The sequence below is a fragment of the Myotis lucifugus genome, unplaced genomic scaffold (genome assembly GCF_000147115.1).
Source record: "Myotis lucifugus unplaced genomic scaffold, Myoluc2.0 scaffold_408, whole genome shotgun sequence".
Classification (NCBI taxonomy): domain Eukaryota; kingdom Metazoa; phylum Chordata; class Mammalia; order Chiroptera; family Vespertilionidae; genus Myotis; species Myotis lucifugus.
In genome coordinates, this window is record NW_005871456.1 from 138,525 (window position 1) to 150,934 (window position 12,410).

A 12,410-nucleotide genomic window follows, 5' to 3' on the forward strand; every position below is an offset into this window, starting at 1 on the left:
GAAATCCAAATTCAATACCCAACAAACAAATTCAAAATGTGTTCTAGCAGGATGTGGTCTTGTGATGTGGGCCAGTTATAAACAGCTTGGATTCTTGCACAAGAGAAGAAAACTATTTCAGAGACAGACACATGGTAAAGGAAGTAATCCCATTATGAAAACTGCTAGGAAATCATGAGGAAAGACAAAAATCCAAGGGGCGGTGGGGGGGGGGGGGTAGATCTTCAATGGAGCCAGAAAACAATCGACCATAGATTGTAAAACTTTTCTAACAACAGCAAAGATCCAGGGATTCAAACATGGCAAACTTCCCAAGCCCTTTGTAGCTTTCAGTGCGTTGTACGATACAAGAGACACAGCCCAGTGAGTACTCGGGGTATGTTTTGTCTTAAAGCACTTCCACATTCCCTAGGAAGTGTCAAATCAAACTTTTAAAATTAAATTTGGGGGCATATTTCTAACTTTCTGTGTTTGTCAAAGAAGAATTTCAGCTGGGCGTGACCCACGAGGTCCTTGAGGAAATCATTCCTGAGACTCGGGAAACCTCTAAAGCGCGTCCCTTACCGGCCTTTCCCCGCGGGGTCTGCGTTGGGCCATGTGCGTCGGCCCCAGAAGGGACAGTGGCCTCGCTCAGCGGGTGGACGGGACCCTGACAGGCGTGGCACCTGGAGCTCAGGGTGCCCTTGGGCCTCCTGCCTTGTGGCTTCTGCTGGGAGGAGAGATGGCGGGTGGACACTTAGATTGCATCTGGGTTTACATGCTGTACGTGGAGGCGGCGGCTGCTCACATGTCTTCACCCTTTTTTTCCCCAGGAGAAAAGTCAAATATTTTAAAATGTTTCAATCACCAACGCACGCTGTGATTATATGTTTTCTTGACGCTACAATAATTGTTTACATAATCTGTGCCTGTAAACACTTAAATGCAAGGTCGTGTGTTTATAAACAACCGAAAATCGAAAGGACAATGGGCCGATGTGAGGAAAGTCAATAAACCCCTAATTAAATCCCCCTGGGCAGACATCTGGCTCTCCGCGGAGGCTCCCCAGCGGGGAGAAGACACGTTGTAAGTGGGGTTTCCTGAGAGGGGTGCTCAGACCCCGCTCCGCCGTGTGCCTGGAGGCTCCTCCCACCAGCAGGGATCTGAGGAGCCGGCTCTGTCCTGACCGTCCCCCTGGAGACGGACTCAGGCCCTTGGCCTCACAGACCCCCTGCACCTCAGAGGCAGCCACAGGCCCAGGGGGTGTGAGAACTGCTCACAGGACCAAGGGAAACCCATTTCCTCACTGTTACAGAGGCTGTTAATTAAAGGATAAGAAACGCCTGGCCGGCGTGGCTCAGTGGTTAAACCAGGAGGTCAGAGTTTGATTCCCGGTCAGGGCACATGCCCGGGTTGTGGGCTCCATCCCCAGTGTGGGAGTGCAGGAGGCAGCTGATCCATGATTCTCCCTCATCATTGATGTTTCTCTCTCTCCCTCTCCTTCCCTCTTTGAAATCAATAAAAATATATTAAAAAACAACTCACAAAAGGGTAGGAAAGGACAGCTCAATGAAGAGACACAGGGTGAGGGCCTGAAGAAGGAGCTCTGTCCTCCTGGAGCTGGGAGCCCCGCAGAGACCCCGGAGAGCGGCCTGGCTCGCCAGCGGGGGAGCTCTCGGAACAGGGACAAGAAGCTGTCCCTGTGGGTTTTATGGGGCCTCGTGCTGCACTCTCATTGGCCACTGAGGCTGAGTCAACCTCCAGCCGCGCCCCCCCCCCCCCCGGAGTCCCCAGAAATCCTGGGTGGGGGAGGGGACTGGACATTACAACCCTCTAACCAAGGAGGGTTGGCTACTATTGGCCACCATCAGCTCCCTGGGGTGGGGTCCAAAAGCCAGCTCATCGGCACAACAAGGGACACTGTGTTGTTGTCATCACTTAGCAGATGCCAAGGGGCTTGGGATTCATGAACCAGGAAGGGGCCCCTGTGGACGAAGACCAAATACACCAGAGCAATATCTTTAGGTCCTCTGAACGATGATACATATATATATTTTTTAAAAAAATATTTTTTATTGATTTCAGAGAGGAGGGGAGAGGGAGAGAGAGATAGAAACATCAATGATGAGAGAGAATCATTGATCAGCTGCCTCCTGCACGCCCCCTACTGGGGATCAAGCACGTAACTCAGGCATGTGCCCTGACGGGAATCAAACTGAAACCTCCTGGTTCATAGGTTGACACTCAACCACTGCGCCACACTGGCCGGGCAATATATATATCACTATATCACAGTGGGGGAAAGTGAGACAGTATGGGAAAAATGCTGAGGGGAGTTTCAAATGACTGCCAAAATCGCATTAAATTATTGAAAATGAGAAATGAAAGGAGAAAAGGAAGTGGCCCCTAGTAGTCAGAAATGGTAGAACTAGCAGAGCCCTTAGCATTCACATCACCATTGCATTGCTATTTCACCGTTGACACTGAGGTGCGGGGGGGGGGGGGGGGGGGGCGCGGGTGGCATGATGCGCCCCAGGCCACAGCGGGGATGGAGGGCCCGGCGGCCAGTTCCTCTCCTCCCCGCACATGGCCATCCAAAGACACAGAGCTTTCGTTTGTTTTTCCGTCATGAAGGCAGGAAGTATGTGCGTTCCCAAGGAAAATGTTTATATATCGTTGAAGTGGATTCTAAGCCCCATTGCACACACAGATGAAAACAAACACGCTGCCTCCGGCCAGCGCCTTCCTGGGCCCCGCTCTGCCTCACACAGCAGCACAGGCTCAGGTTCACTTCTGAGGAGAGACAGTCCGTGGGGTTGTGTTGCCTCGCGTTGGCAGGAATTCACGCTCCTTCCTCCCACCGTCACTTCACGAGTGAAGTGATACTCGCAGGACCCAAACCCCACAGCAAAACCAGGCGCGCGGGGGAAGTGACTGGAACACCATCGCGTTGTCCTGGGGTGATCTCTGACGGAACGGGCATGGGGGGGGGGCAGTGAGCATTCTTAGGGTTCCATTTTCATTTCACACAGGACTGGAGAATCGTTGTCATTTCAGGATGGCCAGCCTAGTGAGTGCTCTTTTTCCATTTCTGCGGAGCAAGCCCCCAGGCCTACCATCACCTCCAGACCATGCCCTCCACTCCAGAACCAGCCCTGAGCTGCAGAAATTAAAGAGCAACAATGCAGCCAGTGCCCGATACACACGTGATGAGAGTCAAGCAGGTGGGATGGGTCAGGTGGGTCTCTAAGCGTTCAGTTCCAAAGGACTGTGGGCTTTGCTGCTAAGAGCTCCCCCGCCTCGAGCCCCCACCCCATAGTCAAGCAGATTCACTGGCTTCTACGAATCTCAAGGAGGCTCATTAGTTAGATTAAAGCAACAGCAATAGGTCATGCTGAGTTTAAAATTAATTATGGAATTTAATCACCAGAGACAACCATGACGTTCATCTTTGTCAGATTTTCCAAAGGCCAAACAAGAAAATGTCAACAAGAACCATTGTAAATATTTGCGGGTTGCCCTCTCTTGTCTAGACCTCGGAGTGGCTCTCAAAAGATCCATGTAGCCAGTGTGTGTGGGGGGGGTGGGGGGGGGGAGTTCTCCCGCTGTTTTCTCTTAATGAGCTTGGACTCCCGTATCCAGTCCAAAGTGAGCCTCTGCCTTCTGCTTCTGCTCTTCGTCACCCAACTGCCTCCAGGTTGGGACAAAGCACAGCCATCCATAACGGCTGGCAGGGGCGGCTCTGGGCCCCAGCTGCCAGCCAGGCTCCGCGCAGACCCCGTCCGCAAGGTGGGAGCTGCGTGCCCCCAGGCAGCCTGAAACCTGCTCTGTGGAGGTCTTCCTCCGCCTGGCCATTGGACTCCAGGCCCGAAAGCTGTCAGGGTCGTGGCCAGGAACTGTGTAAAGTCACTCTCACTGGTCGGTTGAGCATCCCCTACCCCCCCTACCCCCCGCCCCCGGCTCAGCCAGATGCTGTCTCACCGATGAGAGTATATAACTTCCACACATGATGGTGTTGTTGTTAAACTGTAGTCTCATTGGCTCTGCCACCAAAACGGTATCTCAGTGGTGTCCCTCCGGAAGCCTGAGGGTGTCCCCTCCGCTCCCCCATCCGCACCCACTGTCGCCCCTTCACCTGGACACGCAAGTGACCGCCTCTCTGGTCCTTTTGCTTTCACTCTCCTTCCATTCACCCAGGACCTGCTCTTCCTCAGCAGGAAACATCTCCATCACTTCAGAGCATAAGTCAGAGGCCCTTGGACCGAGTCCCGAGCTGCCACTCCGAGGGCCCTGCCGATCAACCAGCGTCAACAGGCCTCACCGTGGACCTGGCCCTGACCGCCACCTCATTCATGCTGCGTCCTGAATTCCAGCCGTGTTTACTCTCCACATAATGAGGGGACCTGGTGTTAGGGGAGCTGCATCCCGTTTCAATAGCTAGGTACCCGCCTTGTAGGGTCACCGCGTCTCATCGTGGGGGAAACGTTATTTTTATTTAATATATCTTTATAGACTTCAGAGAGGAAAGGGGAGGGAGAGAGACATAGAAACATCAATGATGAGAGAGAATCACTGATCGGCTGCCTCCTGCACGCTCCACACTGAGGATCGAGCCCGAAACCCGGGCATGTGCCCAGACTGGGAATCAAACTGTGATCTCCAGGTTCATAGGTCGATGCTCAGCCACTGAGCCACACCGGCCCGGCTGTGGGCACGTTTTGATCACCTCTTACTCGTAACAAAGTGCAAGGGCAGCTGCAGGCCAGTTGGCTGGAACCATCGTCCGCCGGGTGACGTGGGGAGAGGAAGATGACATGATGGAATCTGGCCCCGGGATGTGAAACAGTAACGTGGAGGCAGGAGCAGAAACAACGCCATGGAGAGGACCTCACAGCAGAGGCTGGCTGGTCGTGCGAGGCCAGGGCTCACGCAAACGCAACGAGAGCGAGAGCGAGAGCGAGAGCGAGAGCGAGAGAGAGAGAGAGAGAGAGAAGCGTGGCCAGGTTTCCACACCCGGTCAGCAGCCAGGGCCTGGGCGCTCGGGGAAGACGCGGCGTCCTCCACAGGTGAGGGGCGGAGGCTGAGTGGGAACCACCACGTCCCTCCACCGCGGACAGCCCCTCACACGCCTCTGCAGGGTCCCTCGCTGCCACGCTCCGCAGACACGCTCCGCCCGGCCCTGTGCTGGGGCACACGGTCTACACCGGGGACGCTCTCATCCGGCTGAGCAGGGATCTCGAGGAGGATGGGGACCAGGAGGAGAGAGGAGGCCAGAGCCTCCAGGGCTGGGACAGAAGAAGAGCTGGACAGGGAACCTCAGGAGAGAGGAGTGTTTGATGACGGCCAGTGCTCGTCCCCCCTCCGCCTCCCACCTGCTCACCCCCATATCCAGCTGTTCCCTCGGCCCGTGCCACCAAAGCGCAGTGATGTCATAATTGTCCTTGCCAGGCGGGCTGGTGGGGGCGAAGGCCTGGATCACTCTCGAAGGCTCGCAGCAGGCCTTCTGGTGGTTGGGTTCGGGAACCCTGAGCTCGGTAACGGCTGAAAATGCCCGTTTTGGACAGAACAGTATGTCAACAGGCACGTCCGTGTGACAGGTCAGTGGGGGGACACGGATGTGTGTCGTGGCACCGGAAACGGTATAAAACGCTGCTGCCCGCGCCCGAGGACACACCGAGGACACAGCTGTGTCGTGTCTTTGTCCTCTGACACTTTATTCTCATGAGATGGCATTGCCCATTCCCTGCGGGGACCAGCCAGGGCCACTCTAGTGACAGCTCCCCCTGCCCGTGGCAGCCCCGGGTCCGCGGATGACGGAGAAGCTGGAGATCCCAGTGGATGGAAAGAGAAGGAGAGGAACCCTGAGCCGGCCAGGCCCTGCGTCTCAGCCAGGAGGCGTCACGGTGACAGCAACACTGTATTCTATGGAGGGCGGTCCTAGGAAACGGAACGGCCTCGCCAGGCTCTTGACGAGGGGAACAGCCCGAGGCTGGCCCAGCTTTTCCGCCTCACCCCACGCCAGCAGCGGTGGAGGCCTGCTTCTCCCCGGGGGCTCCTGGCGCACTCGGCCGTGTCTTCTCCGGGTCTGACTCACTGAAGAGGAGAAACCACTTGTGGCTATAAAACCAGCGAACCTCTCCCCTTTATTTAACCTCTTGCCCTTGAAAATATACCTTTTTATGGTTCACATGTCATCCGACCCAGCCAGCTCTCGGCTCTCCCTCCGTGAGTCACAGGGAGAAGCAGTGGAAAGGGAGGGAGACCAGGTGGCCACACTCTCAACCTCTCCTTCTCCCAGCACCTGAGCCTGCAGCCACGGCCCCCGTCTGATTGACACAGGGGCTCCAGTGCAGCTCGCCAGGGGCACGGAGTCCTAGGGTTCGTGCATGAGCCATTGTCCCTGCCCTGCCTGTCACATACAGGCAGAAAGCCAGCCATGGGGCCTGGGTGCCACGTGGGCATCCGCACCAAGGGACACGGTGCACGTCGGGGAGGAGAACGGAGACGGCTTCAGGGGAGACACGTCAGGCACCGACCTCAGCAACTGAAGCTGCTTCTCTGGCGCTTGTGTCAGGCATGTCCATGGGAATTCTCAGCCCTTTAAAATGCCGTGGGTGGACTTTTCAAATGCAGGGGAGGTTGAGCACTTTTACAGACGAAGAAACTGCGGTGAACAGTGAAATGTGGGTTGTGCAAATGTCCTGTGGCCAAGACGAGCCAGAACCAGGATGTGCAGGGAGGTGGTCCTGACTCCAAGCTCATGACACTCCACATCCCCTGAGTCCAAAGTACAGCCTTTATTGAGCATCTGTCTATGGAAAAGTCCAGGCCACTCAGCGTCACTGTCGCAGTCTTAATAGTCTCAAGTTGAGCTGATTTTGTTTTTCAAAAACTGCAGTGTATTATTCACTTATAACAGAGCCCTCAATGGGCCAAATCCCGCCCTCCTGCCAACAACGTTTTCTCAGGAGCAGCCTTAGCCGTTGGTTTACAAATTGTCTGCGGCAGTTTTCTGCGGACTAGGGATGACATGGCCCTCTAAGCCGAAAACATGGACTATCGGGTTCTTTACAAAAAGGTTTGCCAAACCCTAATATGGACAATCACCCATGTTGTTTCTGGGATGAAACTCTTTCTAGGGATATTCGATGGCTCAGGGTCATTTCCACGGTTAAATTAAATGTCCATATTATTTGTTTCAATTCAATACATTTTTATTAAACACCACCCCCCCCCCAAAAAAAAAACCAGACGTCCATGGGGGGTGGATTTCTGCACAGAGAAGAATATGCAGCCATCCCCCAAGTAACATGTGATGTGTGAGACCGCCTGCCACTTTCCCCAGAGGCTCCCTGGGTTTTGCCACCCCCTCCCCGGGGTGTCTTCAGTTCCTATAAGGCTTCCTGATTCTATTTACAAACTGGCTGGGGGTTATGGTTGCCTGGGAAACAAAAACAAAGCACAGCCGGCTGGCGTGGCTCAGAGGTTGAGCATCGACCAGTGAACCAAGAGGTCACGGTTCGATTCCTGGTCAGGGTACATGCCTGGGTTGCGGGCTTAATCCCCAGTAGGGGCCACGCAGGAGGCAGCCGATCAGTGGTTCTCTCTCATCATTGATGTTTCTGTCTCTCTCTCCCTCTCCCTTTTTCTCTCTGTAAAAATCAATAAAAACGTATATTTAAAAAAAAAAAAGCCCCGAGGACAGGGTCCCCACACGCTCACTTACCCCCGCAGGTTAAAGGCCATCAGAACCTCTGTGGTTCTGCACAGAACCAACCCGGAGGAGCACTGGATTCCAGCGTTATCTGCACTCCACCCTGGCCCCACCCACAGGGAAATTACAGGTTACGCAGAGATTCCCACCGGGACAGCCGGCTCTCGGGCCTCGGGCGCTTTCATCTGTGGGATCCCACTCCTGAGGCCCTCGGCGCTGTCGGGATGCGGTTGCTGTTTGCCAGGGCGCGTCTGCCAGCAGTTGGACACACTTTCCGTTGGACCTGCACAGAAACGTGTTACCGTCCCTGAAGTTTTTCCATGATTGCGCTGCCCTGTGAAAAGCAGCAGGGCCAGCTGGGAGGAGTGCTTCGTGTCTGTTCCTGCACAGCCTAGGAAACAGCAGGGAGGGCTCAGGGCTCTGGTCTTTAACTTTAACTTTGCAACAAACAGTTACAGGAGAAAGAGAAACCCGCCCCCCTGTAGGACTCTCTTCCTTAATGGTGTGTGTTCGCTTTTCACTGCCGAGTGTGCACCAGATCTGGGTACCAAAGCCACAGTTTCAGGACAAGATTCCAAAGAAAGGCGATGGCACAGTTCTCCTGATTGGCTGGCATCTCAAGAATGGTTTGCCCAGCCCTGCCAGTGTGGCTCAGTGGTTGAGTGTCGACCTAGGAACCAGGAGGTCAAGGTTTGATTCCCAGTCAGGGCACATGTCCTGGTTGTGGCCTTGATCCCCAGTGTGGGGCGTGCAGGAGGCAGCCAATTGATGATCTCTCTCTTCTCTTTCATCATTGATGTTTCTATCTCTCTCTCCCTTCCTCTCTGAAATCAATTATTTTCCAGAAGATAAAAAGGCATTCTTTTGGTCATAAAATGATAAAAAGGAAAGAAAACACAACAATGGGCAAGCCTCTTCTTTAAGACCGTCAAATGGTACTTAAATGAAAATAATTGTGTGTTAGACGCCAGGGGGAGGGGCCCTCGGGAAACCCCAAGTCTGAGCTCAGACCGGTGCATGTGGTGTGTGTGTGCGTGCGTGTGTGTGCGTGTGTGTGTGTGTGTGTGTTGCTGCCTGAGGCCACACTGAGCTGCAGAGGCCCTCGGATGAGCCGCTGAGCTCCCCTCTGGCTACTGAGGCCCAAGTGGACAAGAGACGGATGCCACGCTCAGGGTCTGCTGGTCACATCAGCCAACCTGGTGACACTGGGAAGAGCAGTTGATCCCCTTCCACCCGCGGAGGGGCAGCCTCGGCGGGCCCCACCCACACAGGCAACAGCCTGGCCCTCCCTACCCGCCCGAAATGACACCTCAGAGCACCTGTGTGAAGTCTTCAGGGCTTTCTACACATAAAAATTAGTCAATTAGCAATGATTACCGTACGTTAGGCAAGCGGGGGTTGTTATTATCCTAATTTTACAGAGAAAATGAGAGTGGTGGAGGTGCCAGGAGAAAAATTAAAATTAACGAGTTCCTAGATCATAGGCCTGAGCTGCAAGGACTTTAAAGAGCTTGCTTGTTAAAAAAAAAAAAGCATGCTGCAAAGGGAAACTTGAATATTGCAAAACAGACTTTCCGAATTAAAACTGTCCGATGCATTCATGGAACTAGCGCTGGGATTCTGTTTTTCATTTATGACTGGAAGCTGCTAGGTTTTGTTATTTCATACCTTCCTATACATCTGGGAGGGCCGGTCACTGGTGTTTGATGGGAGATTCCGTGTTATCACGGGTCTTCACTCTTCAGATCGAGTTCCTCATTTATTTATTTTTTCCTTCTTAGGAATAACCCAGGGTCTCTGATGTTTTAGAAACCTGAAAAAGGCATTTGGACCCGGGAATATTTGGGTAAATTGCTCGGTGAGTGTCCACGGTGAGCCAGTGCCCAGCGTGGCAGCTTTCTTTGAGACTTAAAAGTTGGATTTGATTTTAGAAACTGGCCCGTCATGTGATTTAGCTGAAGGAGGAGGGTCTGTGGGTGCATAAGTCATTTTGAATGAATTTATTAAAAGGAGCATTGAATCGCCTTCTACATGCAACTTCCCTTCCCAGATGACTGCTCCAGGCAGGGGTCCTGGTGATGGCTGGGAGGGTGACTGGTGTGCTGGGCCTTCACTGGAACTATTGGGAGAAGGATGCTCTTCGGGTGGGCGTGGCGAGCCTGCGGGATGCAGGGGCTGTGTGTGCCACGTGGAGACCTCCGGGGAAGACCCCCCCCCCCCGCCCCCAGAGGAGGGCCCAGCAGGCTCAGTGGCTGTCTCAGCTTCTGCTGTGAACATCCACGCTGCCGTGAGCATTCGAGTCTGCGCATTTGTGTGGATGTTCATTCTGTTCTCGTGGGTCCACACCGAGGAGTGGGATTGCTGGGCCACACGGTCACTCCATGTGGGACATTCTGAGGAACGTCCAGACCGTTTTTACAAGGAGGCTGCCGGCCCACCAGCCACATGGGGAGGTTCCGAGGTCTCCCTGTCCTTGCCCGCCTTTCACCGCCTGTCCTCTGACGGTCTCCAGCCGAGGGGGTGTGCAGCGATGCCCGTGGAAAGCCCGCCGCTTCCCAGCGGCTCGGTGACCCAGCAGGTCCCGCGGGAGCTGGCTGTTCAGGATGCAGGAGAGATGTTGTGACGGGAGTGGTGTCCTAAGTGCGGGTGTGGTCCCCAAACAGCCACCCTGTGTTCGGCTCCCTGTGCGGTGGCGTCACCTGTGAGGAGGTCTGAGAGCAGCGCTCACCTGGAGCAGGAGAGGGAGCCCATCCTTGTCCGACATGAGGGGACACCTGGACACGATGCTCCACTCTGAAGGAACCAGACCTGATCAGCAGTGCCCCCCGCTGCCCAAAGCCCTGCCCCGCTCTCCATCACCCCCCAATCCGGCACCTCCCAATCCGTTCAAGGTCCTCACCACGTGTGCCCTGTTGGGCCCCTGGAGATGGGGTCCTGCCCACTTCTCTGCCTTTACCTGCCTCTGTTCTCCCCTCTCTCCCCGGCGTTCAGTTCTGGGCCAGCTCTACCTCAATCCCTCAGCACCTCCGCCGTCCTGTCCTCTCTGCCCAGAATGTCCTGCTGTCATTGCTGGCTCCTTCTCACCCTTCAAGGGACAGCTCACACCCCTCCCATCAGATACCACCCCCCACCCCCCCCAGGAACAGGCTCCTCTAGTTTCCGAATCCCCACTCTGTTCATTTCAGCCCTGAAACACATGCCTGGCCACCAGCCTGACAGGCAGGGGGTTTCTTTCCCTGAGGCTAAAATTAACCCGGAGGCACTGCCGGCTCACACAGACTCTCCTTTGCCTAAAGAGGCGAGGCCCCCACCCCACTGCACCCCACCCCACCCCACCCCTGGCCTCAGCTGCAGCATTTCATCAGCCCCCGGTCGGCTGTGGGGGCCGTGGGTCTCAGAGAAGCTACGCCCAGAGCAAGCACTGATCTCCCGTTGATGGTGTCTGAGATGAGAGCTGGGCCTGGGCCTCAGAACCAGTTCGGTTTGAAGATTATCACCCTGTTGACATGCGCCCACCCTGGGACAGTGAGGAGCCCACACAGCTCTGTTGCAAGAACCCGTTTCTTGACCAGTCGCTGAGAAACTGTGAGCCACTAACACCGGGAGGGAGGACCCCGCACGTGCTCACCTGGACAAAAGCCGATCCAGTGACCCCACGGCCACCAAAGAAGGGCACCGATTAGAGCAACAAACGCCCGTTTAAGCCCCGATTAAAGGTCACTGCCCAGTGGCGGCTTCTGAAGGGTCGGTTCCAGCAAGTAGCCCCTCTGACACCATGGCGATCCTTGCACTCGATGAAGCAGTTAAGTAGCGAAGGTCAGAGGTCGCAGCAGCAGCCACAGAGGGAGAAGGAGAAGCAGAACCGGCCTCCCAGGCCCACAGCCGCCCTGAGCCCAGCCAGGGATCCAGCTTCAGAAACTGGAGCGTTTTCTCAGCCTCGGAGAGAGTCCCCAGTCCACGGTGATGCTGTGAACCCCCAGGGCTCCCTTCCACACGCAGAGGCGCCGCTGAAACCGGCCCGAGGCTCCCCCCGCCCCCCCACTCCCCGCCATCCTGGTGCGAAAGGCCCAGATTCATGGGCTGCCACTTGCCACCTGGATGGAACCTGGACCAGGGCGTCAGGGTCACCTGTAAGCTGGTCACCTGGGGACTCTCCAGACCCCGGGTCAGAACCCGCATCCGAGATAACTTCTGGGAATCACTGTTCCACGCGGCCCTGCAGGACTCCTTGGCCTTGTCCCGGCCTGAGCTGCCCGCTGGAGGCGACGGAGGGGACCCGGCCGCCCACGCGCGCGCAGAGCCGGCCTTGGAGCCCGGGCTCCCCGCAGTCCTGCACGAATTCGGCAGCGGCCGTAAGTGCCGGCATAGCGGCCCAGCAAGTTCCGCCGGCGCCGCCAGAAAAGCAAAGGGGGCGGGGAGGGGCGGGGCCCGGACTGCCCAGGGGGCGGTGGTCCCGGAAGGGGCTCGGCAACCCGGGCGGGGCCACAGCAGCCCAGGCTCCAGATTCGGGGAGCTTTTCTCGGCTGGAATTTGCCTTCAGAAGCGAAAACTGCTGGAGAGGAGGCGAAGAGTCCCCGGAGAGGAGGGTGCGGCTGCGTCCTGGGGGCCCGGCCTCTCGGCGACCCAAGGTCTCCCGGCCCCTCGGCCTCCCGCCGCATCCTCGGAGCGCGGCGGTCGGGCAGGATGTGTGTGCGCTCGCGCTCGCGCAATACGGTGG